Raw genomic sequence first — 26,394 nt, forward strand, 5'->3', positions numbered from 1 at the left:
TCGTAGCTCATATACCAATGGGGAGATCTCAATTGTGTAGCTTTATTCTCTCCCTCTGTCGCTATCAATTTTTCTTCCTAGTTTAGTTTGTCAAGTAGCTTCTGATGATTTAATAATAGATATTTCTTTGTTCTGGAAATTGTTCAGGATTTAATGATTTTCTAAATCAAAGGCAAGTTAGTCTTAAAGCCTGCCTAGAAGCTAAGGTTTTATAATCTATTACCATATAACGAATTCCTTTAGTAGTCTCTATGTCTAGAGAAAAATAGGCTAACCACAGCATGTCCAGAAGACCATAAGCAATTAGATTTGTTGATTTTGGATTATAGTGGTATCTGTGATCAAATTGTACTGCATCAAACTGATATGAAATCAATGGTTCGATCCAAAGTTGTTAATTCAGCTATATATATGGAACACTTGAACAGATACGTGTCCCTGAATCCTGATCGAATACTCAATTGCTCTATGAACTCAATGGGATTTCTATGGATAAAAAACTGAAACGCCAATTACAATATGTACTAATGGCACGCGGCCGGCATTACTAGAAAAGAAACGGCTGATATATATCAGCGTGAAAAACCAGCAAAAAGTTTCATTATAGATAAAATATATTTAAATTGAAAACATCTCTATTTCCAATACTTATATATATCACTGATATATATCGGGATCCTTTTCAACCTTTGGCTACAAGTATTTTTATTTTTATTTTTTAGCTAAGGATAATTATATTAAGAATCAAATGAAAAAGATACTGAGATATTAAGGTTCCAAATATGACTCAGCATGCTCAAGACATACTAGGCTACTTAGCGTTACATGCTATTTAATTCAGAAATCTATCTATAGTAGGTAATGTGAAACTCCATTTTTTTTTATTTTGTTTGTATGTGTATTTAATATAATGATTAAAGTATAATTAATTTCATTTTCTTTTGTTAATTTGTTTTGTTATGTGGGCTACCCATGACCCATGTAGGACTAACCCGGCCCATAAGTGAAATAGAATTAAAGCTTAGCTTCACTGTTCGAGAGAGTTCTCTTTCTCTTCTTTTACCGACTTAGTACCGACCACTTTAAGAAACCAAAAGTTTGTAGCTATCATGGGTTGGCTTTGGGAGCTGTTAGAGGTGGATTTCTCACTGTTTTAGGCTGTCCATAACTATACTGCTTAAGGTAAGTGATTTCTTACTTACACTTCTTACTTTAGATAGATGAATGCTTAATAGAGGTATACCAAACCAATTAAGTTATTTGGATGTAGTAAGAGATGGTGTTAGGTATTTCGAATTACTCTTTATGATAGTTTAATTGATATCTATTCTACAGGCTTAGTGATTTTGGGTATTGATATATCTTAGTGTGATGTTACGTGTAGTGAAAGAATTATGGCAGATGATTTAACGGACGGAATTGGTTTCTTATCCTGGATATATTGGCTATATGAATATATATATGATAAGGTTATATGGAAATATGTGATTATGGTATATATGGTTTAGTGTTCCAAGTAGGTCATTACCTCTCAACTTTCGTGGGGAAGATGATCGCCAGGAGGCCATAGGGCCAAGTAGACCCTGAAAGCTTTGTAATATTTTCAGGAGGGTGTATACTACTGTGTGCCACTTGCGAGGCCATAGGGCATTACCTCATTGGAGGCTGCAAGTGTGGTCCCTGAAAATATCTAGTAAAATATATATATAGATATATATATAATTCCGTATGTGTGGATGATTGGTTTAAATTTTATTGCATTGCGGTTATTTACTTGGGGCTATGCTATTGTTCGTTGAGGTTAAGACGACCTATTTATGAGGCATGATATTATCTATTCACTTCTTATATGCATTGTCACCAAGTACGGGTTTAAAACGCGTTTAAAACCCGAGATATTGCCAAGGCGTCACGGTTCCAGTTTAAAACCGGGTTTTCAACAAAATGCGTTTTAAGCGTTTTAAACCCGTTTTAAACGATTTAAACCCGTTTTTAAGCGTTTTTAAACGTTTAAAACCGAGATTTTGAAAATCTTCCGTTTAAAACTTTTTTTTTAAAAAGAAAAAAAGAAAACGCTAGAAAAGAAAAGGGTTTTGGAGTTTACCTTTTTTAAAGAGTGGAAGTTAGATTGACTTATTGAGACCGTTCTATTTTGCTTTAGACTATTAATAATTAATTGAAAATTTTAAAGTTATTAACTTATTTGTAGTACTTAATTATGCCATTATGGTTGGTAATTAGTAGTATCTTATTTTGAATAGTGTTTTGGCATTGAATCTAAAACTTCTAGTATTTGGATGAGTAATGATAATTTGATACTTTCATGTATTTGAATTTTCTTTCATTTGTATTATTATTATTTTTATTTTATGTGTCTATTTTTTTTTTCCCACTTTTATAGAAAATCAAACTCCTTATCTATTATATTATTTATCATCGGTTTTACCGTTTCTTTTTATTATTATATCGTATTATCGTTTTAAACCCGTTTTACCGTTTTAAACCCGTTTTTTTTATGCCCCACGTTTTTTACGCTTTTTTTTTTTCGCTTTTTTTCGAGACGTTCCGTTTAAAACCCGAACTAAGTTTTTTTCAAGTATACCGTTTTAAACCCGTACCGTACTTGGTGACAATGCTTATATGCTTTGGGCTTTGGTTATTACTATTGAGAATCCGCTTTAAGGTAAGCATTGGCGAGGTTATCATTTTTGGCTTATGTTTGTTGTTCTAAGGAATTTGCTATAGATGGATGACGGAGTGCCGTGAGTCCCAAAAGTGTTGAAGTTGTAGGTTAGGGGTTGTCTATAGTTCTTTTTGTGTAAATGTGGTTGGGATGGGTAAACGTTTTGATGGAGTTGCAGTCATGTATAATATGGAAGACAATAGTGTCTTTTGTTGTTTATAAATGTATACTTTGTTTTAAATCTATTATGTTTATTCTGTGTCTTAGGTTATTGTTTTGAGTCCATTATATGTATACCATTTGCTCGATTGTTCTGGCAATTGTAGAGACACTCAAGTAGGCGAGTGCTTTCCAGCTTAATATATCCTGGAGTGGCCAGCTAGGTTATATCAAGTTGGAGGGCGTTACAGGTAATGTCTTTATGCTCTATGCTTTTAAGGAAGCTAAACCTGCTGTCCCACCATTGCGATTTGCGAGGATCCTTTTGACATCGTGGTGCCTTTGCGGGTGCAAGCGTCCGTGCCAAACTTACATTCCCTCCATGTGGAAGATATGTGCGACCATTCCGCTCTCCTTTTATACATGTTCCAAAGTGCTCGTTACTTCCAATGCACTTGATTTGTATTGAACGGGGGGACTGCTGCACTAGAATCTGATACAATATAATCCAAATTTTTTTCCACCCTTTCTGTATGTATGGCTTTCTCTAGGCTAAACATCATCACTTGGCTCTCAGCTATATAATTCGTCTCCACAACCAAGCCACCAAAGGCAGTTCCCAGGACAATTCCTTGGTTGTCCCTAAATAAAGACCCCCACCCTCTTGGACCCGGATTCCCTTTAGAGGGACCATCGGTGGTCATTTTGATCACCCCAAGAGGAGGAGGAAGCCAAAAACATTCTAGCATCTTGGGCGAGCTCCTGTGTTTACCTTGAAGAGTCTGTCCATGAAAAAGAGAAAGATCGGTACTTGTGTTGTCCATGTATCCTTTTGAGAGATTGTGGGCTCGATTAATTGCTTTTCTGATTTGGATGCAGTAATAGCTGAAACTGGACTGCCCGTTAACATATAGGACCTTGTTCCTAGCTATTCTTCCAGATAGCAACAAGGCTGGTGATAGTTGCCGGCTTCCAGAGATCAATTGTGAGTGTACTCATCTGCTTGTTTCTTTGTATTATGTTGTAACGCCCTAATTTCTATAGCATTCTATCCGGCCGGTCTGAAACACTAAAGAAATGGCACGACAACTACATCGAGTTCGCAAGGCTAAAAGAAAAGCTAGAAAGAGTATTCCATCCTAAAAGAGATATGTATAGATGGAAGTTTACAAAACTATCAAAATTTGATAGTTACAACTAAATCCAAAAATAGAGATTACAAGATCACATCTTAGAATGGATCCAAGGTTTTGCATACTTTTGTAACACAACGAAATAACCGAAAGACATGAACAAGACAAGAACCCACTAAGGTTATCTAAGCGACACTCCGTCAATTACGTGGATCACCTGCAAAAGAATTTATATAAAGACGTCAACATGCCGAGCAAACAAATCTATCAACAAGCCCTTAAGATAATTAGAATAAGAATTGGAAACAAGAAAAATAAAGCACACATAACACAATATACCTTATGACAAATCTCAAATATACTAAGCATCACTTTACATAACACATAACAAATACCGAGATCTACGTAACGTATAGGTAATACATTCTCATACGTATATGATACAAATGGTTCTTCACCATTCACTCAAAGTATTGATTGCCATGTTTAGCAGTGGATTCAACATGATAGTTCCGACTCTACCGCCACTCTAATCCATGGGTTCAACATGATCGAAGGTGCCACTTTCGTCAAAGTGGATTCAACGTACGCCCCTTGAGCGACCTGGGTTCAGCGTGAAGACCATTCCCATAACCACTAACACAAATATATATCCGACACTTAGATAATAAAATCAATTCCACCCCAAATAATGTCAATATGAAAGTGGAACATAATATACCAATTCTTGATAATAGACATCATCCTATTGTCATGGATTAGTATATTACTATTGCCTAAACACGATCATATAATAGGAACGTCTAACAAGCTTAACATACATCATTTCTTCCTTCACACAATAACCATACAAGCTAACAGTTATTGCTCGACATTCAATAATAAGAAAAATCACTTCATAAAGAACAATTATTAATCTCATAGATAATTCGGAATATAACTAATCATAATCAAAGCATAAATACTCTCTAATTTATAGATATAATATCTATAACACCAATTGTTAACAATGCAATATATTTCTACTCATTTTCAACCACAAACTCCAATTAAACTTAAGGATTTGAAGGTAGAGTCACTTGCCTCGACTTCTTTAGCTCCTAAATAAGATCAAACCCATGAAATACCTTTGATTTAGCTCCAAATCTGACACCCCACCAAAACCCTACTTTGTAAATTATAGTAATTGTGAAAAAGATTGATTAGAATGTCTTTAGCCACTCAACTAGCTGGAAAAAGTACATATACTTGCCACACAACAAAACCCTAACCTAGCTCTTGTGGAGACATAGAGAAAAAAAAGATCAAGATAAAAGGGATGAGAAGTCAAAATTGAATAAGTATGCACTATTTTTCCCTTTTTGTGGGTTTTCTTCATGGGTTAAAAGGTACTGGATTATTATTGGGCCCAACACAAAAAAAGCCCTATTACTATATATAAGGTTTGGGGTTTTACACATGTCATTGATGTTGGCTACAAGTATTAGCAGTTGGACTACTACAAGGATATACATTTATGTACAAACACGTTAAAACCATAGTTCAAAGAATTCTGACCCCGACAGCTCCAGAAACCATAATTCTGACCTAAATTCTGAAATAATCTGAGCATAATTCAGATTTTAGAATTTGCATTTTTCAACTCTTATTTATTGTTTCGATTTCTTCAAAAACCGAAATCTTTGTCGGAATTATGAGATTTCGTTTGAAATTATGAAAACTATGGTATTAAAACAAAAGTAGTTGTTCTTATATATAGACAAAATCAAAGCCAAAAATATCGAGGTATATCGACAATATATATATACCGGGATATATATCAGAAAATGAAAGGTCTGACATGGATATTTTGGGTATATTGGTGCCAAGTATTGAACCTTTTTCAAGGCAATATATGTCTCGTTTTTGGTATATAATCTACTAATAACCTTTATTTTTTTGCTAGGTAATCTGTATTATATTATCTTAGAAGGTAGATTACATGAATATAAAAGGAGGGATGGAAGATACCGGCCTCCACCTCTCCTTGTTCTAGCTATTGTTTGCCAATGCTTAACACATAATACGTTTATTCCAGTACTAAACTTAGCAAAACCTAAAGTAAACAGAGTCTGGGTTTTCCAACTTATATATAGCAAAGGAGGTCTTCCCATATACACTTCCATCGTGCCCATAATAAGGCTGGTGCCATGTTTTGCAGCTATGTAAGCTGCAAAGTTTGCTTCCCTCCAAGTGTGGGATATCTACTTACCATAACATAGATAACATCTCTACAAAAATTCATCTCATTTTGAAATCTCTAACCTAGTTAAAAATCATTGTCAATTTTGAATTTTTTTTAAGGGATATTTAGGTTTTGTTCCTATTTATAGTAGCGATATTAGGCTTTGGTCCATTTATAGTTGGAAATTAGACTTTAGCTCAACTTCTGTTAGCTAAAAAATGGAAACAACTAGATCTCAACAGCATTTACAAGTTTCTAGTTGAGTTTATTTATTTATTTATTTTTTTTTTTTTGCTAGATGGAGAATTGAAGAAGGCCATAATTGGTATTAAACAAAAATAACTTGCTGATGTCAGCCCAAAAATTTCCAGCTTAAAACCGAAATTATTAATGATAGCAACCCATTTTTGTCCTAAAACCGAAATTATTGTTCACCCGGTACTGTAGCCGAAATTACTAGTCAATATATGTCTATATACCTAATTTTGTTATGAAACCTTAATACCAGAAATCCTCAACCCTGAACACATTTCAAAAATTTTACCAATCAGCCTCAGCAACTTTATATATATATATATAAAATCATTTCAAAAATCATAGTAGGAAGAATCAAACCACTTCTTCATAAACTCATCTCCCCACATCAGGTTGTCTTCATCAAAGGGAGGGCTATTGGGGATAACACAAGCATATCTAGTGAAATTTTTCATAAAATGAAAAAGATAAAGAAACAGAAACAAGGATAGATAGCCATCAAATTGGACATTGGTTAAGGCCTTTGACAAGCTAGAGTGGTCCTTTATTGACCAAGTTCTTAGAAAACTTGGTTTCTCTAATAGAAGTAGAAGCTTTATTAACCAATGCATCTCTGCTGTGTCATATAATGTCTTATCGAATATAATGGATACTTCTTCTTCTTATTGGGTACTTCTTGTTGGGTACTTCTTCTTCATCTTCATGTAACCCTCAGATTCTGGAACATCTTAACCTTCAAGTGTTTCCTCCTGAGAGTGCCGCTAGATTGATCAATGAAATAGATATCTTGGAAATCAAGGAAGCACTCTTCTCTATGGATGATAACAAAACACCCGAGCATGATGGTTTTAATTCTTTCTTCTTCAAGAAAGCCTGGGATATTGTTGGTGAAGATTTCTCTCTCGCAGTCTAGCATATGTTCAATCAAAAGTACATACCAAGAGGTACAAACTCCACTCTCCTATGCTTAATTCCAAAAAATCTTGCACCTTCTAAGGTCGATGAATTCAGGCCCATTGCTTGTTGTAATATCATTTACAAATGTGTTGCAAAGATTCTAACAAGCAGGATGAAGGAATATATGCCCTACTTAATCTCTTCAGCTCAGTCTGCCTTTGTTCCTAGCAGAAACATTCAAGATAACATTATTCTTGCGCATGAGCTTATTCGAGGTTACACCAGAAAACATGACACTAGGAATTGCGCAATTAAAATTGACATAAAGAAGGCTTTTGATTCAGTCAATTGGGAAGCTATGGGTATGATTTTGTAGAGATTTGGGTTCCCTCCTCTCTTTATAGAGTGGTTATCTATGTGCTTCACCACTTCCTTCTTATTCCATTATTATCAATGGAACTTCTGAAGGATTCTTTGAAGGTGAACAAGGTCTGAGACAGGGCGACCTTATTTCACCTTATCTCTTTGTCCTTGTGATGGAGGTGCTCTCTGGCCTTCTAAATCAAGCCCTCTATTCTGGACACATTCATCCGCATTCTAAATGCCGGAAGCTGAGTATCTCTCACTTATTTTTTGGGGATGATGCTCTTCTTTTTTGCAAAGGAGATATGGCTTCTATTCTTGCAATCAAGGAAATTCTTTTGCAATTTTCTCTCCTCACAGGATTGCATATCAACTCAGCTAAATCATCTCTGTTGGTTGGTTGTATGTCTCATGAAGCTAGACTGGACTTGGCTAATGCTTTGGGTATACCCCTTATATCTCCGCCTCTTATATATCTTGGTCTACCACTTACTTCTTCAAGGCTAGGTATACGAGATTGCCTTCCTATGGTAGAGAGATTGACTTCGCGAATCTCAAATTGGAAGAATATATCCTTGTCTAGGGCCGGTAGACTTGAACTTATCCAATCAGTTCTCTCATCCTTTCAAGTCTACTGGTCCAAAACCTTTGTCTTGCCAAAGAAAGTCCTGGACAATGTATCTAAGATATGCAATCGTATTTTATGGTCTGGCCCCAATATGACACCAAAGATGCATCATGCCAACCATGAAGTATTGAGGTATGCTAAAGATCAAGGTGGACTGGGTATGATTGATGTAAGATCTTGGAACAAAGCTGCTTACTGCGGCTTGATTTTCAGAATTGCTATGAAAGATGGCTCACTGTGGTCAAACTGGACATGGAGCCAACAGATAAAGAAGTCCTTCTTTTGGACTATGAAAACACCGGCAAGCTGCTCTTGGGTATGGAGGGGGATTCTGAAGCATAGAATCATTGCTAGAAAATTTGTTCGATATGTTATTGCATATGGGACTAACACCCTCTTCTGGCACGATCCATGGTGTTCAAGTCAGCCTCTTTGGGAATCAACAATAGCGAGAAACTCCTTCTCACTTCTTGCCGATGTTAAGGTTAGTGAAATCTTGCACCAAGGCAACTGGTCCTCACTGGTGACGTCTATTTCTGACAGTTCCCTAAAAAATCTCATCTTGGGTACTGAAGTGAATCGCTTTCTCGACAAAGATGAAGTAATCTGGTCATCGGGCAGCTCGGGTGACTTTTCAGTCAAATATGCTTATGCAGTTCTACAAAAAGTGAGACCAAAGGTAAAATGGTACAGAGTTGTTTGGGGCAAACTCTCTATTCCTATATTCTCTTTTACCTTGTGGCAATTGCTTTCAAACTGCCTTCCTACTCAAGATAGATTGATACAGAAGAATACCTTGCAATTCTCTGAATGTAGTCTCTATGGTAACTCTTCTGAGCACTCAAAGCATTTGTTTTTGATTGTCAGTACTCCAAACAAGTATGGACCACTGTGAAAAACAACCTTAGACTAGGGGATCTTGTTAAAGACTCTACTTCGGAATAGTACATCATTTTCCGGCTATGTAGACTGATAACCCGTAAAAACTCAACTAGATTACTCTAATTTCATTCTTACGGTATCAATCATTTATTTCCTACTCTCACATATATATTCATGCAATATATCGAGTACGAAATCATTCCACTTTTAACTCTCAAGACTTAAACAAATTCAATTGAACAAACACAAAGAACAATGGTGAGAGTAATATGTGATGTGAAATTTCTATACTATCATTCCTAACACAAGAACAATAATAACAAGTCATAATTTAATAACTAATTTAAACTCTATTAATCTATTTGAACAATAACAATAATGATTCAAAATGAATTAAAACTAAAATTAAAACTAATTTAGAACTAAGATTATGAATAACTACTTATCAAATTAAAACAAACTAATTAATTGAATGTAAAAACTAGATCTAAACTAAGTTATTTGAACTCATTAATGGAGTCTAACCTAATTTTCTAATATAGATCTAGGTATGCTTATGAGCTAAGTCTTCTCCATACAAATGGAGGAGACCAGATCCACTTTTTCGTGCATGGGTTGAGGAGCCATGTTTTGGGCCGGAAAATCGAGCCCAAAATCCAATCTCTTCAGTCCACAGGGACTTTTCAGCTAGATCTGACTTCAGTAGGATTTTCATCCACTTTTGCTCCCTTGATTGGGTCAAGGCTTAGACCATTGGAAAGCTCTTTCCGAGTCGGTCGTTTTGACATAAAGTAGGCCCAATTCCGAGGCCTGAGTCCAAAGATACAGTCTTCGGAAGTTCTGCTGACTTTTGTGTGCTGTTTCGCCCGTATTGACTCTGACTTCTCAGCTTCTAACCGGGCTTTACAAAGGCTTTTTCTCCTTAAATCTTGACATTTATTCACAAAACTTCTTAGCAACCAACCCTTGCTCCTTTATATCGCCAAAGTGACATATTTTTGCACAAAATAAACTTCAATGCCTGAAATACATAAAAGCACGTAATCAGCATTAACTCTTATTTATTACTCGCATAATTAGTCTAAAAGTATTATTGTTAAGGGGTTAAAACTACAGTTTTAGGCTCTTATCATAGACAAAGCTCCACTTGTGTCGATATCTTTAAAGTCTTTGTTGGAGCCACTGTACATGAACTCTGGTGTGAAAGAAATAGACGGAAGAAGAAGAACAATTCTCTGACTTCCCAACAGCTAAGCACAAAGATTATGGCCTTAATGAAGCTATATCTTCAGAAGAACCTGTCAGAAGTCAAAGATTTTTTATACCTTTCGAGCACTTGTAACCAGGCTGGGACTGCAACTTAATTTCAAACCTCAGGAAGTTCTTTGGTGCAAGTGGAAGCCAGCTGAACAGGAAGCTTTCATGCTTAACACGAACGGATCTGTCCAGCAAACTGGAAATGGTTATGGAGGAACAATTCACAATGCCTTGGGGAATGTTACTCGAGCTTATGCAGGCAGCTCTTCCAAACACTCTGTTATCTATCAGGAGATTCAAGCTATATCAGTTGGACTTAAATATGCCCAAGATTTATGTATTGACAAGCTGGAAGTCAATTCTGAATCACTTGGGGCCATAAACATCTTAAATGGCATCGAGCGATGTCCATGGTACTGTTCTAATATGGTAGCCTATATTAGATGTCTTACAAACTCTTTTGTAAAATGCTCTTTCAGTCATATCTTTAGAGAAGGAAATCGGGCAACCGACTACCTTCCAAAGTTGTATAGATCGCCAGTAGTGGGTGTCATTTTCTTTTCTCTTCCTCCGATGCAAAGTTACATCATATAATAGAGGAAGATAGAATAGGTACTATGTATCCCCGAGTTTCATCTTATACAGGTTGAGGTCTGCCATAACCTCTAGCTTATTTTTAAAAAAAAAAAGAATATAATGGCTTACCTTTGAGCAAAATCTTCCCCTTCAAATAAAGTTCTAAGGCAGGGAGATCCCATTTCTTCCTACCTCATCATCCTAGCATCTATCATATCAGAAACTTTATCAAGAATGCTTCTCCATGAAGAAAACAGAGGCAACATCCATGGGATTAAGCTTAAACCTAGTTCTATTCCACTCACTCACCTTCTCTATGTTAATGACCTAATAGTTTTCTGTAAGGCATCTATTGAGGAAGCCCTACACATGAAAACAATTATTCAAGATTATTGCAAGGCTTCTGGTAAAGCAATGAATTGGGAAAAATCAAGCATGTACTTCAACAGTAATGTCCATCCTAAGCATCAGAAAATTCTTATGAAGATGTGGAAAGTTAGAAGTTTTAATGAAAATGAGCACTACCTTAGAGTTCCCATAGTGCTCTCTGCAAAAAGGAGTGAAAATTTTGAATACATGGTGGAGAAAATTCATAGAAAGATGTCAAGTTGGAAGGCCAAAGTCCTCTCTCAGGCTAGAAGAAGTATCCTTATTCAGTCTGTAGCCCAGACAATTCCTGTGTACTCTATATGAGTACTACATACCATATTCCAATGAAGATTTGTGACAAATTGGATAAAGTGTCCAGAGACTTCTGGTGGAATGGAACCGAGGAAGCTAAGTCTATTAATACTACCAGTTGGGATAGATTGTTTGCTCCAAAAGACTATGGAGGCTTGGGTTTTAGAAAATCTAGGCATATAAATTCTGCCCTTCTTGCCAAGCATTCTTGGAATCTTCTAAAAAACCAAGAATCTTTATAGGCATCTGTTTCGGCAGTAAATTGCTTCAACACAACGAGAGCAATGGTAAATACCACACTAAGAAACAGAGGAATTTGATGTTGGGGGAGATGAAATTGAACCAAATAATGGCTACCTACGTACCCAAGATCTATTATCAAGGGATCAAGTTTCCACGTAGTTCCTTATGAAAAACAGTTTGGTATTTATATAGGTAGAGTATAGAGTCCTTGCATCTCAAGTATCTTGTAGCTTGAGTAATTGTGATAGACTATAACTCTCAACTGATAATTATCTCTTTGATAAGAAATAAATCTGGACATAAATCAATATATATTAGTGGCAAGCCATGTGGCTAAGATTCAGCCTTAGACACATGAGTTAATGGGCCTGTACATTGATCCATGGTATTGCAAATTGGGCTTTAGCCCTGTCGATTAAATGAATAAAATAGAGACTCCTACTAATGAACATTTGCCACGTAGGTGGGGGTTGAAACACCGCCCCCTCTTTGTCATGCGAACAAAGTTCACATGGTAAAGAAGAGAAGAAAAATCAAGAAAAACTTGGAATAAGAAAAGAGTAAGCGGAATGTATAACAAAGTGTTGTGTGAACGTAAACGATAGAAAAATGGACAATCGGAAAAAATTTGTGAATTATCGAAAACGAAATAATGTCAAACTAACGTATATGGGATGCATTGTAGTTAAAAAATGGCTGAAAAATGCACAGAAAATTTTTCGAAAGAAATTGACTGCCGAAACTGCATTGAACGTATTGCGTGACAATACTACGAAAGTTGATTTCGACGACGCGTGCCACCGGAATAGCGATAATAGGATTAGACCATTGAAATTATATGTAGGAGCAATTTAGTAATAATAGGAAGAAAAGAACTTCAGAATGAATTGGAGTAAGTAGTGGACTTGGATAATTTTTAATGGTACATAATTAGTATTTCATAAAAAACCAAAAGAAGTGTACCGAGATATATGTATTTAACTAGATAAGTTTAAAGTTTTATTTTTTATTTTTATGATAAGATAAGTCCGAAGTTGTTTGTAATTCCTTATCTTATCTTATCATAAAAGAAGAGAAAACCGGTGCTTTTTTGGGAAGGCTTACTGATGGAATGAGAACATTGAGTTAAAGAGGCAAATAAAGGGATAGAGTAACAAAAGATGAAAATGAGTGAAGCGAACTAACAAGCTAGGTAGAAGTAAGCGTGGTTTAATATACTGAGGAGGGGTACATGTATGTGTATCAAGAATTAAATACAATTGTGTATTACTTAGAGATGGTGGAGCAAAGACAAATTAAGAATTAAATTAGGAAACAGATTGGAAATTGTAGAGGAGGTATTCACGTGAAGGCACATGTAGGAAAAGACAAAAAGTGTGTTTGTGTCTAACTTGGAGTTAGAATTGAAGATTGGGAGGGCTTTAAAAGAAAATATGAACACTATTTATTTGTGCTGGAAGTACTATGCCTCGCGTCTCAACACTATGGGCGTAAGGGAGATCGAAGCTGTTGATATGTCTGTGTTAGAGTCTGTTATATGTTGGGATGAGGAGAGGATGAAATTGGAGAAAGAAACAGAAGCGTTGTCAGCAGAGGAATGAGAGGGATGGCGGTGGTGGAGAGGCCTTGGATTGTAGTTATGAGCGCTTAGATGCATTGGATGCAGCGACTGTTGATAAGCGGGCGGCTGAGATTTTGTTTGGACTTGGGTTTGAGAAGAAGATGCAAGCTAAGAAAACTCGGGATTTTTCTGGTGCATGGCGAATGAGAATTGCATTGGCACGTGCCTTGTTCATGAATCCGACCATACTTCTCCTTGATGAACCTACAAATCATCTTGATTTGGAAGTTTGTGTCTGGTTGGAAGGGATGCTGAAGAAATTCGATCGCAGCTTTGTCGCCGCGGCTGGTATCATTGCTCAGGAAACTGCTGGTGACGGTAGGATATATGACAGATACTCGTGCAGATGACCACATAAGCTAGGCCAGGATTGATTAGTTTCAAATTGGATCTGCTAGAATATTAAGTTCAAATTGTTGGGTTTCGATCAAAATTGAATTTGGGTTGCCGAAGAAGACGGAGAAAAGTTCGGAGAATATGAAAAAAATGGTGTCAAAGAGTTTTGACAGCATAAAACAGGTATGTTAGTATTTTTTTCCAGTTAGCTTCAAATTTTGGTTAAGTCTGAAAGACTAACGAAAAGATTATTCTTGTCGTCGCAGGTAGAAACGGCAGTATGACGGGCGAAAAAAATTCACGAAGAGTTGATAGAGAAAGGATTCGTACAAAAGTCAATGAATGTCATAAACGAATTAAAGAAGCTAACAAAAATTTCGTTGAGAAAGATCGGCTCAATGCTTTAAAGCTTTAGAAAAAATAACAAAGTTGTCAGAAAATTTCAATTCGCTCGGAAAGATTTGCTCAGAAAAATTGGCTCAATGTCTTAGAAAAAATAATGAAGCTGTCAAAAAATTTCACTTTGAAAATTTCTCGCAGAAAGATCGGCAGGATGCTTTAGAAAAAATAACGAAGCTGTCGAAAATTTTTGCTCGGCAAGTTTCTCGTAGAAAGATCGGCTGACGAAAATTGTCGCTAGGAAAAATTATCGTAAAAAGATCGGTACAATGCCTTAGAAAAAATAATGAAGTTGACGAAAATTGTCGCTAGGAAAATTTATCGTAGAAAGATCGGTACAATGCCTTAGAAAAAATAATGAAGTTGACGAAAATTGTCGCTAGGAAAATTTATCGTAGAAAGATCGGTACAATGCCTTATAAAAAATAATGAAGTTGACGAAAATTTTTGCTTGGAAAATTTCGTAGAGAAAGATTGGCACAATGCCTTAGAAAAAATAATGAAACTGACGAAAATTTTCGCTCGGAAATTTTTTCGTAGAAAGATCGGCACAATGCCTTAGAAAAAATAATGAAGCTGAATAAAGTTTTCGCGAAGAAAGTTGACGTAATGCGAATTCTCGCCGCACGGAGAAACGGCGGTATTACGAGCAAATTATATTCATAAAGAGTTGACGGAGAAAAGTTTAGCACATAAATGCGTCAATTAATGTCGTAGATGAATTAAAGAAGCTGACAGAAGTGTCGTTGAGAAAGAGCGGCACAATGCCTTAGAAAAAGGAATGACTGCGGAAAATAGTTAACCGAAAGCGCTAAGCGAAGTGAATGCATATTTCGAAGATGAAAATTAAGATTTAATCGAACAACCGTAAGACAATTGATAGAGAAAATTGATTAGGTAATCATGTGAATGTAATACCATAGAGCTAAAACTTCTTTTGATGAAAAATAAAAATAAAGATGGGTTTGTTATTGAATATTGTTATTGTGTCAGATAACATACCTGCGGAAAACTGACAATGTTGTAGATTTATGCAATTGAAATGAAATAGAACGAGACGCCCCCATGTAGAGAAAAATGCCCCCAATGCTAACTTAACTCGACAAAATTAGACTAAGCGAGTGTAAAAACGTTCGAACTTCGACTGACAAAATGAAACGCGATGACTTAGTCGGATATTATCGTAGTGATAGTAACGGACTAAGCGAGCGTAAAAGCATTCAAACATAGACTGATAAAGCTAAACGTGGTAACTTTGTCAGATTTTGTTATAGTGATAGTAACGAACTAAGCGAGCGTAAAAGCGTTCAAACTTAGACTGGCGAAGTTAAACGTAGTAACTTCGTCAGATTTTGTTGTAGCGATAGTAATGACTAAGCGAGCGTAAAAGCATTCAAACTTAAGCTGACGAAGCTAAATGTGGTAATTTCGTCAGATTTTGTCGTAATGATAGTAATAAACTAAGCGAGCGTAAAAACGTTCAAATTTAGACTGACGAAAAGATGACTGCAAAAGTGATGTGTCATGCCCTTCGCTTCTAACGGCGGTGGAGAGATAAGCCAATGAATCTGCATGACGTAAGTCATTTCGGGGTCTTTGAGTGATAGAGATGCTATCAAATTGTCAAGCAAGACTATATATCAAACTAAGATAAGCCGCCATACGCTCATCTCTTGCTTCTAAAAGACCCATCAAACTGATTTGCAACAAGGCGAGAATTCGTGTATAACTGGAGCTTTCGCGCCCCCAGTGTCAAAGCTGTTCTTAAGGCACAAATGGCATCCTCATACTCGGCTTCGTTATTTGAAGCGGCGAAGCCAAGTCGCACAGATTTCCCAATCTTTTCTTCGTCGGGTTTAACAAAAACACATCCAATTCCAGACCCAGATTTACTATGGGAGCCATCTGAGTAAACAATATATAGGTCAATGGGATTAGGAATTGCGTTTTCATGTTGGTCTCTTAAATTAAGCCCCGGGCGCGGCATCGTCTTCCATAGATTCTTCCCGCACGAAAATCGTCAATAGGAGAATCATCAATCGAAAAATCAGCTATCAAAGAAGCCGTGAGCATATCCTTTTTAGTAGTATGACTTTCAAAGACATTGCTATATGCATTAAGATAACTTTCCCATTCGGCTAATCTACTTGATTCGATAAAAAGACCGGTCTACCATCATCAATGAAAAGAACAAAGACTAATAGCTTCGAGTTGTAGCCGCCGGATATATGCCACTAGGTTGAATTGAAGGACTTGTCAATATAGGAGGATCGACCAAGTATTTCTTCGGTTGTTGCAATGCCATCTCACAATCAATGTTCCAAGTTGCCCCTCTTTAAAGTCCGGAAGAAGGGATGACAACGATCGGAATATTTAGAAATAAATCTATGAACAGCGCAAGCCGACCCAAGAAGTCGTTGAATTTCCTTCTTAGTTTTGGGTGATGGCATATCAATAATGGCGCCAGATTTGATCGGGGATTAGCCTCAATACCTCTACTACGAAGTCATGAGGTATCCCAAAATTTTCCGAAGAGAGGCCCAAAAGAACATTTGGCAGGATTGAGTCTCATGTTATACTTGTTAAGCCTATCAAAAACAAGTTAAAGATCGGAAAGATGATCACCCGTATCCTTCGATTTAACGACTATATCATCGATATAAGCCTCCATTATTTTTCCCAGCAGATCGGAAAAAATTGTATTGAAGAGTGAAATCGATTTCACCCAGAAGATTTAAACAGACAGACGCCCCCGGTCGAGCCTATGTGGAAGATGACACCTGCCATTACCTCTTACAAGAGTTAGAGATTTTAGGCGGTACACACTTTCGGGTTCGACTCGAGATTGTCTTTTTTTTCGCGGTAACCAACCTATCTAGGTCGATGTAGTTTATCCGGGATTGTGGTCTTCCCTCTAGTTGTTTTCAGGACACCTTCCATCCCCTCAGTGGGTCGGACATGCGGGATGGCGCTTTTTTCTAATCTGCGAGGTTGGCCTTCCCCGCCGTCGGTCCAATCTAGGATGAAGGTTTTCCTTATACTTTTTTCGTGGCGCTTTTTTTCCCTGTCACGGACGGACTGTCTAAGATGGCGATTTTCCATAAATCTGCGAGGTCGGCCTTCCTCGTCAGTCGGTCCAAATGCGGGATGAACTTTTTCCTTATACTTTCTTCCGTGAGGCCTTTTTTCCATGTCTGGATGGACCTGTCTAGGATGACGATTTTCTGCAAATCTGCGAGGTCGGCCTTCCCTGTCAGGTCGGTCCAATCTGGGATGAAGTTTTTCCTTATACTTTCTTCCGCGACGCCTTCTTTCGGAGGCGTTTGTACCGCCGTTTGCGGTAGCGGCGGCGGCGGTGCTGCTGCTTTCCGGAACCTAGTAACAAAAGTATGTAACTTTTCGTCACGTTGTTGCTTGATGTTCAAAAGTGAGTCGACATCCTTTGCCGTCTTGTAATTGTGGCGGAAACGATTAACAAACTGATTTTCTAGTTCATTGTATTGGTGAATTGATCTTGAAGGCAACTCACTAAACCAGCGTAATGCTTCTCCCTTTAGAGTTGATGGAAAGAGCTTACACATGAGCGGATCATCTCCACCCCATAACACCAACTTATTTTTGAACGATAGAACATGCAAGCCAGGATCTCCTTCCGACTCATCATAAAGTTCAAAATCAGGTTGTTTGAAGTCGGGATGATGGTAAGATTCCTGAATGTCGAGCGAAAACTTATCAAGTATGCCATCATTGACTGTCAAGTTTTTCATTCTTACATCCCTTGACTCTCTATCATTAAGTTCTTTTGCAATCAACTCTTTCAACTGTTGTTCTGTTAAAGTTAAAGTATTGGCTCGAACAACTGGACGCCCCCGGTCGTGCCCATGTGGAGAAGGATACCTTCCATTATCTCTTATTGGAGTTAGAGATCTTTGGCGGTATGCACGATCAGCTCGACCGGTGATTATCTTTGTCTATCCCTATAACCAGCCTGTCTTGGCCAGGTGGTTGGTATAATTATACCACTTCTCCATGTTTTGTTGCTCTTGTCTGGGATGCCCGCCTTCCCAGTCATGTTGGACATATCTCGGATGGTGGTCTTCCCTAAAATTGCTTCTCAGAGGTAAATCTTCCATTTGAGATCGGACATGTCTAGGGTAGTAGTTATCCCTGCCAATCCGATTTTCCCCCTATAAGTATGGGTAATAGGGTCATTACTCTTAGAGTGTGCACTGGTTGATTGTGTTTGAGAAATAACACGTTGTTGAGGACGATGAAGTGGATCTTCAAGACGGTCCCATACACTGGAATGGCCTCGCGTCCTTCGTGGTCGCCGATGTTGTTGAATTTGCGGCCTCGATCCATCGGCCTTTGCCTCTTTTCCGACTTCCTTCTCAAGTTCCTATTTTAAACTTTTGACTCATCGTAACTCACGCCAACCGTGATTAGGAGGGAGGTAGCGAGGAGGCGGTGGTGGTGGTGGGTGGCGGCGCCGCTACGGTTGGATGTTGAGAATTGATCTTACCACTAGGAGCAACTTGATTGTTCAACGGTTCTTGCATTGGCCGATTTGAATTTCGAGGGTTGCAATTCCTATTAGCGGGGAGGAATATGTTGACTATTTGGTCCGCTTCTTGTGCTTACCATCTTGATTGTTTCCACGGATAATGAATTCTAAATTCCCCACAGACGGCTTAATTATGTTTCAAAGAAGAACCGCTTTTAACACAACGAGCAATGGTAAAGACCACACTAAGAAACAGAGGAATTTGATGTTGGGGAGATGAAACTGAACCAAATAATGGCTGCCTACGTACCCAAGATCTATTATCTAGGGATCAAGTTTCCACGTAGTTCCTTATGAAAAACAGTTTGGTATTTATATAGGTAGAGTATAGAGTCCTTCCAGCTCAAGTATCTTGTAGCTTAAGTAATTGTGATAGACTATAACTCTCAACTGATAATTATCTCTTTGATAAGAAATGAATCTGGACATAAATCAATGTATATTAGTGGTAAGCCATGTGGCTAAGATTCAGCCTTAGACACATGAGTTAATGGGCCTGTACATTGATCCATGGTATTGCAAATTGGGCTTTAGCCCTGTCGATTAAATGAATAAAATAGAGACTCCTACTAATGAACGTTTGCCACATAGGTGGGGGTTGAAACTTTGATCCACCATCTCTAAGTAATACACAATTGTATTTAATTCTTGATACACATACATGTGCCCCTCCTCAGTATATTAAACCACGCTTACTTCTACCTAGCTTGTTAGTTCGCTTCACTCATTTTCATCTTTTGTTACTCTATCCCTTTATTTGCCTCTTTGACTCAATGTTCTCATTCCATCAGTAAGCCTTCCCAAAAAAGCACCGGTTTTCTCTTCTTTTATGATAAGATAAGATAAGGAATTACAAACAACTTCGGACTTATCTTATCATAAAAATAAAAAATAAAACTTTAAACTTATCTAGTTAAATACATATATCTCGGTACACTTCTTTTGGTTTTTTATGAAATACTAATTATGTACCATTAAAAATTATCCAAGTCCACTACTTACTCCAATTCATTCTGAAGTTCTTTTCTTCCTATTATTACTAAATTGCTCCTACATATAATTTCAATGGTACAATGATTACAATCCTATTATCGCTATTCCAGTGGCACGCGTCGTTGAAATCAACTTTCGTAGTATTGTCACGCAATACGTTCAGTGCAGTTTCGGCAGTCAATTTCTTTCGAAAAATTTTCTGTGCATTTTTCAGCCATTTTTTAACTACAATGCGTCCCATATACGTTAGTTTGACATTATTTCGTTTTCGATAATTCACAAATTTTTTTCCGATTGTCCATTTTTCTATCGTTTACGTTCACACGATATTTTGTTATACATTCCACTTACTCTTTTCTTATTCCAAGTTTTTCTTGATTTTTCTTCTCTTCTTTGCCATGTGAACTTTGTTCGCATGACAAAGAGAGGGCGGTGTTTCAACCCCCACCTACGTGGCAAACGTTCATTAGTAGGAGTCTCTATTTTATTCATTTAATCGATAGGGCTAAAGCCCAATTTGCAATACTATGGATCAATGTATAGGCCCATTAACTCATGTGTCTAAGGCTGAATCTTAGCCACATGGCTTGCCACTAATATACATTGATTTATGTCCAGATTCATTTCTTAACAAAGTGATAATTATCAGTTGAGAGTTATAGTCTATCACAATTACTCAAGCTACAAGATACTTGAGCTACAATGACTCTATATTCTACCTATATAAATACCAAACTGTTTTTCATAAGGAACTACGTGGAAACTTGATCCCTAGAGAATAGATCTTGGGTACGTAGGCAGCCATTATTTGGTTCAGTTTCATCTCCCCCAACATCAAATTCCTCTGTTTCTTAGTGTGGTCTTTACCATTGCTCTCGTTGTGTTGAAGCAGTTTACTGCCGAAACAACATCCTTTTTCAAAGCTACTTATAGCAAATGGTGGATGCTCAAAGATACTATACATCCAAGTTGCCTGAAGATATAGTTTTTATTATTGGAGAGGTTTATGTAAACACGTACATGAAGGTGGTAACATAAAACTCTTGCATGTCAGTAGGTGATGGAACCTCTATCATCCACCTTTTTCATGACCATTAGCTTAACTTCAGTGAGAAACCTATCACTTTTCAACCCTATCTTCCCCAAAATCCTTTACACCATTTTCTCAAATTAAGCCATATCATCCATATAGTTTCTAACACTTATAATTTTAATAGGATTGGAGAATTGTTTCCAACCTTAATAAAAAAAAAACCTCATTAGTTTGATTCACATTAGACCTAGAGTCTCTTCTGACCAACTCGATCATTTGGTTAGGTAATAAGAAAGGTAGCTTCACTGTCAAGTCTGCCTTTAGATGTATTTCAAAGGTGGATCATATACCGTACCTTAACCTTTCTGCTCCTCTGTCAACTTCAAGACTATCAAGGCTATCTGGAATCTTCATCTTGAAGCAAATATCCAGCTCTTCTTATGGAAGTTGTATATATCTCCAACTTCTCCCTAGTAGGGACAAGCTACGTACAGAATAGGAAGTTCAAGCTACAAATATCCAGCTATGTAACTTTTTTGAAAAAACCAGATTAAATATAAATTGCTAGTATTTCTTTTATTAATATTTTTGTTGCCTTCATTATCACTTATCTACTTGTGTAAAATGCTCTTAATTAGAAAAATTCACATACCACTATACCAGTATACCACATTGCAAGAACTCAATTTTTAATTAAGGGTTATTTAGGCTTTAATCCTATTTATTATGGAGTATTTAAGTTTTAGTCTTAAAATTATTGATTATTAGGTTTTAGTCCTCCATCTTCCATCTATTGACCGTGAGTCGTCTCAGTTGACCGTGGTCAAACTGTTTTTTTTTATATTTTTCGATATTTCTGCAAATGGCCAAACTACCCTTGAGCATTTCAAAGTCATGTATTCCTACTATGTTGCATCCTGGACTACCGGATCAAATCTTTAGTTTCCTCTCCAATTCGCACGAACAGATCCATATCTCCCTCAAATTTCGGCGAATGAAATCGAACACCGAATCTTCCATGTGAACCAACCACACACTACCATACCATAAGCCTAGTTACTCCTACTACCACCGAATCATAGCCACTTGCTATTCTCTATTTCACAGAAATCCCACAAGTCGAAAGAGAACCAACAGTTGAACTAAAGAGGCGCACCCTTCATCTTCATCTCGAGCAGACACATAATTTTGTCCAATGTTTTCCAGACATGTGCAGCTCAAAGACACACCACTACAACACACCATACAAATGTTTTCCAGACTAAAACCTTTGGAAAGTTAAGATCTTTTCAATTTGGATTTGGGTCTTGTTGGGCGGATATATCTAGTTGAAAGACTGATTTATTTGAATGATTTCCAGTGTATGTTTGTTGTAAATCAGATTGTTTGTTTCATTTAGGTGGTGGGTTCTTTTCGAATTGTTGTATGGTTATAAGAACTGGTTTTGAAGAGAATGTCGGAGTTATTGATTTGAGTTTCCTGTTAATTGGTTATGTGGGAGTTGGTTAATGAGTGAAAGCCTTGAAAGACTTTTACTTTCCTGTTTCGTGTGCAATCCTCTTAGTAAGCAATGTGTGGCCTTGCCTAAGGAGCATTGTGTGCCTGAATTGGATTTCTAGCTAGTCTTTTGTATTGCAATACCACCGGCGAGTGTCCAAATGGGCCTGAATCGGATCTCTAATTTTGGCAATGTTTCAGAATTTTGACACGTGTCCCATGTCAAGCACAATCAAGGGTAGTTTGACCATTTGCAAAAATATCGGAAAATATACTATGAGAAAACAGTTTGACCACGATCAACTGAGACGACTTACGTCAATAGATGGAAATAAGACTAAAACCTAAATACTCCATAATAAGTAGAACTAAAACCTAAATAATCTTTTAATTAATATATATTTTATCTTTGGGCAATCTTGGACACACCCATAGAAACACTCCCGTACCCGATAATTAATGTACCCAAATTAATCTGGAATATTTTCAAATAGGGGCAAATTTCCAAATAGGGGCAAAAGGATTTAAAACAATGATAATAATAACACGTCTTTCGTTTTTGTCTTTCGTTTTTTGGATCCGTTTTTTTTTTGTGAAAGTATCTTTTCGCCATTCTTCTTTGTCTTCCCTGCTTTATCTTCTACCGAGATACAAAAAAAAAAATCAAATCTTTCGAGTCTTACAAACACAGATTTGGTGTGGTGAAGTTAATCTTGTTTGCCACATCCCTTACCAATGTTACTGGCTTCAGTCTTCTTGTAAGCCTTTTTTTGTGCAAGTTCATCCATATATCATCAGCTCTTTTGTATGTTACTAAAAATGACTATCTATGACTCATTCATGAGAACGATTTGAATTTGTTGATCATCATGTCACATCCCAAGATGACTATCTAATGTCCTGGGAGACAAAAAAAATGTGTCCAGGGTGTTCATTCATTGAGCAGGGTAACATTTTTTTTTGGTTTGTGGATATATTGTACCTTATTCTCTTTTGAGTTGTTCCAACTGCATATATTAGAGATAGTTTTGGAAAATTTATTCCTATAAGGATTTTTTTTTATTGAGAATTGAGATGATCTAGTGATTCAACAAAGGTAAAAATCGACAAAAATGGTTTGCAAATTTACCTTATTATGTGAAATAAGGTGTTCCGAGAACCGTTGCCCAAACTTCGCATTCACGAAAAGCTCCGTGCCTAAGATCCTATCGACTTTCACATTGGAAAGCGAGCAAGCGGGTAAACGAACTAGCTACTTTCGGTAACTAGGAGCATCTCTTCATAGCTCCAACCTAACTAATGGAGCCAACCCGCTTACTTACTAAGTTTGGTTCTATCGCCAAGCAACCAAAGCCGGGGGACCTAGGTGGGAATAGAAGGGAAGAAGCGGGGTAGAGGAATTTGTCGATTCATTAGGCTCATGACACGAAGCTGCGCAGGTTGAATCGTCCCCGCCTAATCACTTGAGATCTTTGGAGGAGCCTTAGAATTCTAAAAGCAGTGGCGCTTTTGATCAATAGGAAGAAGATCACTCTGCCATGGTGAACTCCACTCGTAGAAACAGATTCTTCAAGCCAAGGCTGCAAGCATACTTTCCTTGTGCCTATTTTGCTTTATCTCTTTTGCGTTCGGTTCCCTATAGAAGCTACTGTTCCCACGCCTATTCGTTTATGGTAGTTTATGGCCTAGAACACGGTTTTTTACCTTCAAGGTCCAATCTCAAGTGAGAGTCCTAAAACGAGATCAAAGTCTAGGGAGAAATGGGCTTATAGCTCGTTTCTTTCTAAATAACCACCTTTCATAGTCCTGTCGTTAGTCTCCGGCGTTGAGTCTATTTTTACGACTACTTGCCCTATCTCTTAAAGCTTCACTAGCTAAAACTGTTTCATTTCTACGACCAACCGAGCTTGTGCTATCTTCTCTTGATACACCCCCATAAGGTCGCTAGAACTCTCTTCTTCTATCTCGTCTATCTGGGTAGTGAACCTGAGCCTCATGAATCTCTCTTGGAAAGGCCCTTATGATTCTTCTAGGCATCTGGTTTGCAATCATAATGGTCGGGACATTCACAAATCAGGATAACTTCATTCTCTGTTGAGTTTGGGTTCCTCTGTTTTGCTCTGCAGCCCCTATTCTCTTTAATTCTGCAATCTTACGTGATAGCTTCAAAACATCTCAAATCAGTTATTAATTTGAGATCAAGAGCTTATCCATTTAATGTCGAGGAAAAGTTAACAACTCGACAAATAAGTATAGTGGGCATGCAGGGTCAACTCTATAACATAATTGAGAGCCACAAATGACTTGGAAAGCAGAAAACCATGCTTACAATAAGAGAGAAGTAAATCTCTATTCAAGCTTTCGATTCTTTGGTACTTTCGGTTCGTAATCATAATATAAACTCCAGCTCCACAAACATTGAATAAATCTTCATAGTATCAATAACCACTTATCCCAACCTTAGTTGTCCTAATCTTCTTTCCTACCTCTCGGCCATATATGTCAACCCTTTGCAAAGAAAACACTTCGTACCACTTAACTAAGTGTTGTTGACAAAAGACTGTCATTTTTTTTTGGCAATGACAGTCTTTTGGTTGTTAATGAATTTGGTAGGTTTGTGTTAAAAAATAGTGTTGTTTTGGTCTTTTTGTCCTCTCTCTTATTAGTTATTATATCCTATCCATCCATCCTTTACCTCCAAGCTCTTCTTCTCCAGGTCCTTGTTAAGTATTACGTATGCGGTTTTGTGATTTACTTGCTATTTAATTATTTAAGTGCAGGTAAGAGAGAGAGACTCAATGACTGGCGTGATTAAAAGAATTTCTACCAATGCTGGTTTATTATGATTGAAAAGACTTACCAATTAGGTTTATTGATGATATAAAAGAATAAGAGGTTATTGGAGAAGAAGGAAAAATAAAAACGGGTGGTTTTTTTTCTTCTTCTGAGTCACGTAGAGTAAATGACTTGTTTTAGTTAATAAATATTTTGGGTATATCTAATAAAAAAGAAAGGTAATTTAGGAAACTAAATATGTCTAAAATTATTTTATTTATTTATTTTAAAATTGGGGTAAGAGAGTGTTTTGTTGGGTATGTCCAAAATCATCCTTATCTTTTGCATCACTTAGTATTATTCTTATGTATTTTCTACTTTTCCTAGGAAACGGTATTTTGAGGTAGAGCTTGGAATTATAATGGCCAAAAAGGGACACAAAGAGGTAGTTGGCTCGAAAAGGGAAATGAAAGCGACAATTGGCCAAAAAAGGAAAACTAAGGAGGCAATTGGCAAGTAGGAATAATCTAAAATTATCTACCAAAATAGATTATGCAGGTTTATGTTCTGATATGATATAATGTTTTAGATTTTGCTGAGACTTCCAATAGAGGATTTTATGGCGATGTAAGAGCATCTGTAAGACCTAGTACGAATTGATTAGGGAGCCAGATTTCATTAGTTTGCATATGAATGAGGCATTACATCAGCCAAGCCGTATTATCCTGGCACTGAAAAGTTGTTATGAGATCCCACAAACTATCTATTCCTGATAGGCAAAGGAAAATGTACCAGAATTCCAGTTAAAATTTTGAAACTGATATATTACGGCATAATTGCAGGTTCTTGCAATAGGTTGATTTGTTTGGCTTCAACTTATAGAATTGATATGCGTGTATGCATATCTATATATATATATAAAAGCTCGCACCTTACCTCTCTCCTCACCATATCACTCTATTTTTCAAACCGTGCATTCTCATACACTCCTAAAAAAAAGGCAACTTTATAAATTAGTTTGACCTCCCTAGATTTGCTACTTTCTCCTTCTTTTATTCTTTATTTATTTGGTTCTCCTAATCTCTTTTAAAACGAATCCTAATAAAATAAAAGTCCTAAAAACTACTAAACCAAATTCTTAAAATACTATACAAGGATGAAGAGATCAAAGTTTGCCAGAAGAAATCACCATCCG

At 37.0% G+C, this 26,394-nt stretch overlaps 2 long non-coding RNA genes across 2 annotated transcripts; one reads left to right on the forward strand and one right to left on the reverse strand.

Annotated features, from left to right (window-relative positions):
* The first annotated feature begins 662 nt into the window (after positions 1 to 662).
* LOC147492779 (uncharacterized) lies at positions 663 to 26,032 on the forward strand. The gene is made up of 3 exons (XR_015198688.1): positions 663 to 858; positions 3,094 to 3,827; positions 25,587 to 26,032. It is a non-coding gene; the product is annotated as an uncharacterized LOC147492779 (long non-coding RNA).
* LOC147492780 (uncharacterized) lies at positions 3,975 to 7,163 on the reverse strand. Its single transcript, XR_015198689.1, has 2 exons — positions 5,059 to 7,163; positions 3,975 to 4,192 (listed from the first exon to the last, which is right to left on the reverse strand). It is a non-coding gene; the product is annotated as an uncharacterized LOC147492780 (long non-coding RNA).
* Positions 26,033 to 26,394: the final 362 nt, after the last annotated feature.

Source organism: Coptis chinensis, chromosome 6 (assembly GCF_015680905.1).
Source record: "Coptis chinensis isolate HL-2020 chromosome 6, ASM1568090v1, whole genome shotgun sequence".
NCBI classification, from domain to species: Eukaryota; Viridiplantae; Streptophyta; class Magnoliopsida; order Ranunculales; family Ranunculaceae; genus Coptis; species Coptis chinensis.